The following is a 9,339-nucleotide window of genomic DNA, read 5'->3' as shown; positions in this document are numbered from 1 at the left end:
CCAAAAACTGCATTTTACCCCTCAACTTTGCTGTACAAATTCCGTTCAGATGTGAAGAACTCGGAGACCTGTCGATGTGTTTCTAAAAATAGAAAGATGAAATATTGGTTCCATTTGATTAATGATAAACCTACTATTGTTAACGATGTATTTTAAGATCTTATGTATTGATGATTCTAATTGCAATAGAAATGATTGACCATTCAATGAACTTTTATCTTGCTTATGTTTGAAATCGTCTCTCCTATCAATTGGTATTTATTTTTGAAGATGAAACACTATGTTTTGTTTACTTCTTCCATTACTTAGAAACTATTTCAATTGTTTAACAAATAATGAAAAAGATAAGGTATGCGAGTCTTGCGCACTGATCATGGTAATGGTATTTGATTGGAAGAAATTATCATTTAACGGTACATTTCAGAATTAAGGCAATATATCCGATACTTGTTTCTTTATATTATTTTGCTCTTACATACCAGGCTGTTATTGTTCTAAAGCTATATGTTTCAAGGTGGCATTGGACAATGCAAAAATCGATTTGGTTGATTTATCAAATATTAAACTTAAAAATTGTTTTCAATGCATGCGAAATACGAGAGCAAACTTACGAGGTTGTGCAAAATACCAAGTTTTCATCTCTATCATCAAACAAAATTGTTTTGAAGAACTTTTCTCATTGTGCATTAACTTGTCTCTCGAACGGAAATTGTTGTGCCGCTAGTTTTCGTGAGTCTGTTAGAGAATGTTACCTTGTGGATAATGATAATTGTTATGATCCGACAGAGACAGAAAATGGATGGGTAGTACTTCGAATAAAATTGTGTGAGTAAAGATAATAGGATAATTTAAGTAGACATAATTAAATTATTATTTATCTATTCTATTTCTGATTTACTATTTTCCTGTTTTATGCAGTGTTTGACATATATTAAAAAAAATGGTTTTCTTTAGATCAACAATAATCAGACCACCAATTCAAACTCCTTATACATTCGACCATTTTTATCATTTTCTCATATCTCTAAATAATTTGCATTATGTTAAATAGGAAAATCATGTATATTCTAATCAAACGAAATTAAGTATGGAAATAGGAATCATGACAAAGAGATAACAACTAGATCAAAAAGCAAAAATTATGATTCAACTTTCTAGCATAGAATTAAATTGGATCGGGTGGTGTGGTGGTCTGCCATCTAAAGGAAAAGTACTGAAAAGCTATATAATAAAATGACACACTCATTTGATTTAAACTTGCACCGTAGCATTAATTATTCTCACAATCTTTATATCGAACCGTAAAATGGCAGTTTTTCCTTATGATGTATAAAGGAAGACAGAGCACCGGCTTTTTCAGATCATTTAAAAAATATATTATACCAATAGTCTATAAAAACCCTCTCCTCAGTAAACGTTTAATCATTCAAGGATATGTAAAGCCCGGGGTTTAGGGAAGGGGGTATAAAAAAAAAACACGGTAATTAGCAGATTCAACAAATTGAAATAATATTTTGTCTATATTACATTATTAAGGTATTTTTCAGTGGCATTAATATTTCTTTGTTTGTTTAGCAATGTGCAGTTAACTATCCACTTCAGTATACTGAAAAGTACACTACTTATTCCTGTGAACCAAGGTAATATCGATGCCAACGTTAAATACGTTAATTATCTTATACAAGTAGACACATAATACGTTAAACAGTTTTAAAACATTGTTAAAAAAAACTTCATAGAAAAATTGTTTCTGGATAATAAACTTAATGTCCATTACTTGCATTGATTGGAAAAAAAATTATACAAATAGAAATTGTAATGGAAGTGAAGTAGTCTATATCTATTCGAATAAATAGGTTAATGGTAACAGTTACTGATACAAAAATTTTTTTTTAAAAAACGGAGAAAAAAATTAAGTTGTAGCTTTAGTTTCCATTGATTCATTGGAATGACAGTTATACAGATACTGACGGACTTTCAAAACACAACACTAGATTATTCTTTTTTAATATTCCTTTTCAGAATGTTTGGGAAATAAATATAAATTATTCATTTTTATTCAAGTTTGCAGTTGGAAAGTTGAATAATTGATCACTTTTAATGTCTAAAACAGTGATCTTCTCCTAATGAATCATGGATGTGTGAAAGTCCAATTTGACGGGGTTAAACGTGTTAGCGGGATCTAACCCCACCCCATTCCTACCCCTGAAACCTGGGACAGTTGTGTATCAGTTCAACATAAGAACGAACTATATGATCAGTTGAAAAAATCTTCACTCATAAGATGGATACAAATAGAAATATATCTAACAAAAACACAGAGTGGACGTGGCCGGGAACTTGTGTGTCCCAAGAACATATAGACACTAAGTACTGATCTGAGAGTACTCGCAATTACTGACAGCTAGTTCAAAGCCACTAAAAACTTATAAAATAAAATGCATCTTAGACTAAATTATAACTCAGTATACATCCAAAATCCCATGAATTTTGGGTAAAGACGTCTTAAACAGTCAGAGAAAACATGACCTTGTGCAATGCCAAGATACAGGTATCGACACATTGTAGTTCCATGAATGTGTATATGTGTTTAACAACAATATTTAATTTGCTTTTAATTTACTGATTACAAAATCAATTTTTATACCAATAAAAACAATATTCAATAATCTAATTGCAGTTTTAAATTGGTAACCTTTTAAAATATGTTTATTCAAAGGATCGATAAGTTTACCAGGATTGCATTCATAATGGACATCTTTATAATTGGTTGCTTTCCAATGCGTTGTTTTTTTGTATTATTATCTTGATGAGGAACGATCATATTTACAAATTTATTAATTTGAGAGCAAAGGATGCAAAACCACAATACATTAAATTATCAACAGCTGTGTGGCCCGCTCGGGACGTTGGCGCTTTTTCTTATGACATTTGCGCTTTTTATTTTGGACACTTGCGCTTCAATTTATAGGACATTTGTGCTTTTTAAAAAAGAACATTTTGCGCTTTTTACATAGGACATTTGCGCTTTTGCAATGTTTGGTGTTGACGACTTCCCTCCTCTTTTATCTGGTTTAGAGACCGGCAGGTTTGACCAGGCAGAGATTTTGGATATTGAGGTCTGTAAGGGATAACCTTCAAAAAGAGTGAACATCTTCTCTTGACTTAGGTAAATTCGTTTGTGTTTTTCTTCTTACTCTGTACATAAACTTTGATACAGACTAAATCCTTAGGATGCATGCAAAGAATCCTCAACAACATTTTTTATGACTCAAACTATTAGTAGTCCCATTGTCCGTTTTAATTCTAGCGTTACATCTTTTCAAGGTACATCTCCATGAAAGGTCTTCACTTTTAAGGGTTTGATCAAAATGATATAAAAATCCATCATGACATATACATTTTTTCCTTTACTAGTCTGTAAGTTGAAATTATTTACGTATTAATCAAAATTACAGGTAGACAACTATATCGGTAAAAAGCGCAAATGTCCGGTCAATTTAATACAGGTGAATCAAAATTTAAAGCGCAAATGTCCTATCGTTTTACAGGTAAAAGAGCGCAAACGTCCTGTGCCCTATGTGGTTTGATTGAATCAAAAATGAATAGCGAAATCCATCTAAGATCAACCTTGTCTGAGTTTTGAAAATTACATTTTAATGATTTTCATAATTGCAATCAGTGTACACTACGTACAATTAAGCGAGTTCGCATGAAATTATAGATGGAAATAATATTTATAAACGTCATTATTTGCGTTATAATTTTGATTTCAGTGACGAAAAATATCTTTACAGTACCTAAAACCTGGATTGATGCTCAGGTGAGATGTAAGCGTAAGAAGATATTACCTCCAATATTGTTAAACCCACCAAGAAAATCCTTGAATTAATCATAAATTACTGTGAAATATGATTGTCAAAATGGGCATAGTGTGCAGCGAAATGTACATCGGTTATGTTTAAATTAAACTAGAAATGGACAATGTAGCATAGAGACAACCACCCAACCAAAGAGCAGAGATCAGCCGAAGTCCACCATTTGTACTCGACTGTACTGATTTTTACTCGACCAGTCTGAATTGGTCTGAATTTTACTCGACATTCTTCTACCCCAGTCTTAACCTTACTCTACTGTACTGATTAGTACTTGACCCTCATCTTTGCCATTAAAAATAGTCTGAACTATTACTCGACCAGTCTGAACCCGGTTGAACACATTCTCGACCAATTGTTTTTAGTCTGAACCATACTCGACCAAATAACCTACTTTTTTTAAATTTAACTGCTAAAATAAATTTCTTAATAACTGCCATGACAAAAACCACAATAAAATAAAGATATGACTATGCGATATGGGCTTTCCTCATTGTTGAAGTCCGTATGGTGACTTATAGTTGTTAATTTCTGTGTAATGTTGGTCTCTTGTATAGAGTTATCGAATTGGCCATCATATCACATCTTCTTTATATATATATCGTAAGTTTGAACGTAGTTTTCAATTTAGACTTGTTTATATTTTATTCGTTTGGGCTTGTATCATATTTTTCCTCCAGTTAATATGATCCGTTCATCCTTTATTGACTCTTAAAATTCAAGAGTCTATCTAAAAATGAGGGTAAATGTTATGGCCTTCAAAATACCGTTTCGATCCCTAACATCACTGAAGAGACATTTATTGACGAAATCCGGATCTGGTGTACAAAAAAAAATATTGACACCTTATTTTTGTGGCATAGCATCGTGGCCACAAGTTAATTGTTTTCTGTTTAGTATTAAATTTATATTAAGATCCATTTTGTTACATCTTGTGATCAATTTTATTTGGCAATCGCCAATGGCAGTCAGCAGGGTTTAAGAACATCAGTTGTTCGACCTGTTAGTCAAATGCGTTTTGTTTAAATATACTTTTTCACTTTTTTGGTCTTTTGGAAAATGTTGTTTGTGCTGTATTTAGACCCTTCTACAACGACATTTGTTTTACATGCACACGTATAAAAATTGCGGTTTTTATCCAACGCAATCATAGGTTTGAACGTAGTTTTCAATTTAGACTTGTTTATATTTTTTTCGTTTGAGCTTCTATCATATTTTCCCTCCGGTTAATATGATCCGTTCATCCTTTATTGACTCTTAAAATTCAAGAGTCTATCTAAAAATGAGGGTAAATTATATGGCCTTCCAAATACCGTTCGGATGCCTAACATCACTGAAGAGACATTTATTGTCGAAATCCGGATCTGGTGTACTAAAAAATATTGACACCTTATTTTTGTGGCATATCATCTTTCTTCCTCCGGTTTATAAGATCCGTTCATCCTATATTGACTCTTTAAATTCAAGAGTCTATCTAAAAATGAGGGTACTTTTTCTGAAAATGAGGGTACTTTTTATATGGCCTTCCAAATACCGTTTCGATCCCTAACATCACTGATGAGATATTTATTGTCGAAATCCGGATCTGGTGTACAAAAAAAAATATTGACACCTTATGTGTGTGGCATAACATCGTGGCCACAAGTTAATTGTTTTCTGTTTAGTATTAAATTGTTATTAAGATCCATTTTGTTACATCTTGTGATCAATTTTATTTGGCAATCGCCAATGGCAGTCAGCAGGGTTAAAGAACATCAGTTGTTTGACCTGTTAGTTAAATGCGTTTTGTTTAAATATACTTTTTCACTTTTTTGGTCTTTTGGAAAATGTTGTTTGTGCTGTATATAAACCCTTTTACGGCGAAATTTGTTTTACATGCACACGTATAAAAATTGCGGTTTTTATCCAACGCAATCATAGGTTTGAACGTAGTTTTCAAATTAGACTCGTATATATTTTTTCGTTTGGGCTTGTATCATATTCTCCCCCCGGTTTAAATGATCCGTTCATCCTTTATTGACTCTTAAAATTCAAGAGTCTATCTAAATATGAGGGTACTTTTTCTAAAAATGAGGGTACTTTTTATATGGCCTTCCAAATACCGTTTCGATCCCTAACATCACTGATGAGATATTTATTGTCGAAATCCGGATCTGGTGTACAAAAAAAATATTGACACCTTATGTTTGTGGCATAACATCGTGGCCACAAGTTAATTGTTTTCTGTTTAGTATTAATTTATATTAAGATCCATTTTGTTACATCTTGAATGTGATCAATTTTATTTGGCAATCGCCAATGGCAGTCAGCAGGTTAAAGAACATCAGTTGTTCGACTTGTTAGTCAAAAGCGTTTTGTTTTTATACTTTTTCACTTTTTTGGTCTTTTGGAAAATGTTGTTTGTGCTGTATTTATACCCTTCTTCAACGAAATTTGTTTTACATGCACACGTATAAAAATTGCGGTTTTTATCCAACGCAATCATAGGTTTAAACGTAGTTTTCAATTTAGATTCGTATATATTTTTTCGTTTGGGCTTGTATCATATTCTCCCTCCGGTTTATATGATCTATTCATCCTATATTGACTCTTTAAATTCAAGAGTCTATCTAAAAATGAGAGTACTTTTTATATGGCCTTCAAAATACCGTTTCGATCCCTAACATCACTGAAGAGACATTTATTGACGAAATCCGGATCTGGTGTACAAAAAAAACATATTGACACCTTATGTTTGTGGCATAACATCGTGGCCACAGGTTAATTGTTTTCTGTTTAGTATTAAATTTATATTAAGATCCATTTTGTTACATCTTGTGATTAATTTTATTTGGCAACTACCAAATCGCCTGCACTGCAGCCGTCCCGCTAGACCACACGACTAGCCAAAGTGGTCGTGTGTTCTAGCGGGACGGCTGCAGTGCAGGCGATTTGGTGTCACGATATCACAGTAGCATGGGTTCGAATCCCGGCGGGGAAGAACAAAAAATTTGCGAAAGCAAATTTACAGATCTAACATTGTTGGGTTGATGTTTAGACGAGTTGTATATATATATATATATATATATATATATAAAGTGCCTAGAAAATCAACCTAACGATGTTAGAGTAGATTTGATTCGTAACGTCCTCTCCGGCGCCGGGGCTACAACCTGTACTTTATTTTCTAACTTCTACGACAACACCGCCTAGCATTGTGCAGAGACCTTATCCCCTCCTCTAACTCTAGCTTATAAAAAATAAGCTTTCGTTTCGGGAGGTGTTACCTTCGTGTAGGAATTAAACAAGGATCTCTGATACAATACACGAAGTATTTATTTTTAGTGTACAGAAATGATCATCTACTCATCTCTTCAGTATAATTGCAAGATGCTAATCTATTTTTAGAAGCATACAATCACTGTAAATGAGAGGGATGAAAAACAGTTCTACCCTAAACCAAAGGAATAAATCATGAATTTCATTCTATTTAACTAAAACAACTATTTGTTTAGATTTTAAAATTGTTATGTACAATAAACGGCAAAAATATGTTTTACATAGACCATCAATCAATATGTTAAACTTTTACACGAATTTTGTGTAGCTCAAGCTAGAAAGATATTTTTGTAATGCATCCTATTTCACCTAGATAGATGCAGGGGATATAAACTCTAAGCCGGGAATGTCACAGTATATACCCTTTCTGAGACCTGAATTACACATATATTACGGATTACCCCTGACTTAATGTTATTTTCCAGTGCAGGTATTTGTTGACAACACATATATATTGAAAAACCCAACCTGATATGTTCGGCATACGTGAAGGATTTTCTAATTTGCTGTGAACATAATTTTATCGTGTATGTAATAATTTATAATAACACTTTTAACATTAAATTTAAGTATTAAAAGTGTAAAATGCGTGATTTTGTATCAAAAATGTATTATTGACTGAAGCACGTCATTATTTTCCCTCTGTGAGCCTCTGACAGTCTGATAGCGTTTGACTACGTCACATAGTAACCGGTGTTATGATGACGTTTTTGAGGTTCCAATTGGGAATAAAAACGTCGTATATACCCCGGCAGTACCCTGAATATATACTGACATCTCTGTGTTGTTATCCAATCACAAACCTCGACACATTTGTAATCCGTAATATATATATATTTCAATGTTGTAATATATATATATATATATATATATAAAGTCTCTGAATGATTGTATAATAAAAACTATAACGCAAATTCCCATACGTTTCGGCCATTACGGCCTTCTTCATTGAAATAAATTACAACATTGAAACAACAATTACATTGCTTGGATATCCAAGCAATCCAAGCATATGTTATTGTTGTTTCAATGTTGTAATTTATTCCAATGAAGAAGGCTGTATTGGCCGAAACGTATGGGAATATGTGTATATATGAAAACAGACTTTTAAATTCTTAAATGAGTCTCAGAATTATCAAATAGAGATAGTTAAATCAAATTATCTTATATAATAATTTAATTGAATGGTTCAGACTAGGTCGAGTATGGTTCAGACGCAAATTCAATGGTTAATTATTGGTCGAGTAAAGGTCGAGTACAAGTTCATGCTGTTAAGTATGATTCAGACAACAGTCGAGTAATATCAAATAAATTTCAGACCAATTCAGACTGGTCGAGTAAAAATCAGTACAGTCGAGTACAGATATAGGCCATTTCAGACTTTTACTGGTTTGTAGTGAATGCATCAAAATAAGGAGATACGGTATGATTTGCAACGAGACAACTTTCTACCATAGTCCAAGATTCAGATACTTGTTTACTGTACCACTATTACAATCAGCGATGAATTACGTTGCTCTTGTCTTCTTTCAATCGGAGACTCAATATACATCACTGGGCATTTGATTATCATTATTCGTAAACTGTAAATTATCGAGTAAAGTAATGTATTCTAATTAACCTTGGGATTGTATATTCTATGTATAAATTTATTTGACAGGACTATTGTGATTCATGGGGTGGAAGACTGGCCACGGTTTCAAGCCAATCGGAGAATGAGTACATGCTGGATATGACCGATCGTACGTATAAAATCACAAACACAAATTAATTAACAAATGCTGATCAATAAATTACCGTATGATAAATTGAATATTTCTCTGGAGAATAATAGCTTACTATATTATTCATCTGGAATTGCTTCAAAATGAAATTGATTGTTTATCAAGATTGATCGGCTCTTCCACAATACAAACAAACAATTATACATTTTAAATACAATGCAATATAATGAAATACAATACAATATAATAGAACATATTTTAAAAGTTCAATTATAAATTTATGTAAAAAACACAATCATAACCTTGTCTGACATGGGTCTGACCCCCTTAGTTCTAAAGACTGCTTAATAACGACTCCAATATGACAAACAAGTTCAGGGATAGGGTTTAGAATGTGTTTTAGTTTATTAAATGCATCAAGA

The 9,339-nt window shown here is 32.5% G+C and overlaps 1 long non-coding RNA gene across 1 annotated transcript; it reads left to right on the top strand.

Moving 5' to 3' along the window:
• The first annotated feature begins 529 nt into the window (after window positions 1-529).
• On the top strand, window positions 530-8,940 carry LOC143062193 (uncharacterized). Its single transcript, XR_012974600.1, has 3 exons — window positions 530-825; window positions 3,777-3,823; window positions 8,854-8,940. It is a non-coding gene; the product is annotated as an uncharacterized LOC143062193 (long non-coding RNA).
• The last annotated feature ends 399 nt before the right edge of the window (window positions 8,941-9,339 follow it).

Source organism: Mytilus galloprovincialis, chromosome 2 (assembly GCF_965363235.1).
Source record: "Mytilus galloprovincialis chromosome 2, xbMytGall1.hap1.1, whole genome shotgun sequence".
Taxonomy (NCBI): domain Eukaryota; kingdom Metazoa; phylum Mollusca; class Bivalvia; order Mytilida; family Mytilidae; genus Mytilus; species Mytilus galloprovincialis.
This window is presented reverse-complemented; position numbering and strand designations above follow the sequence as displayed.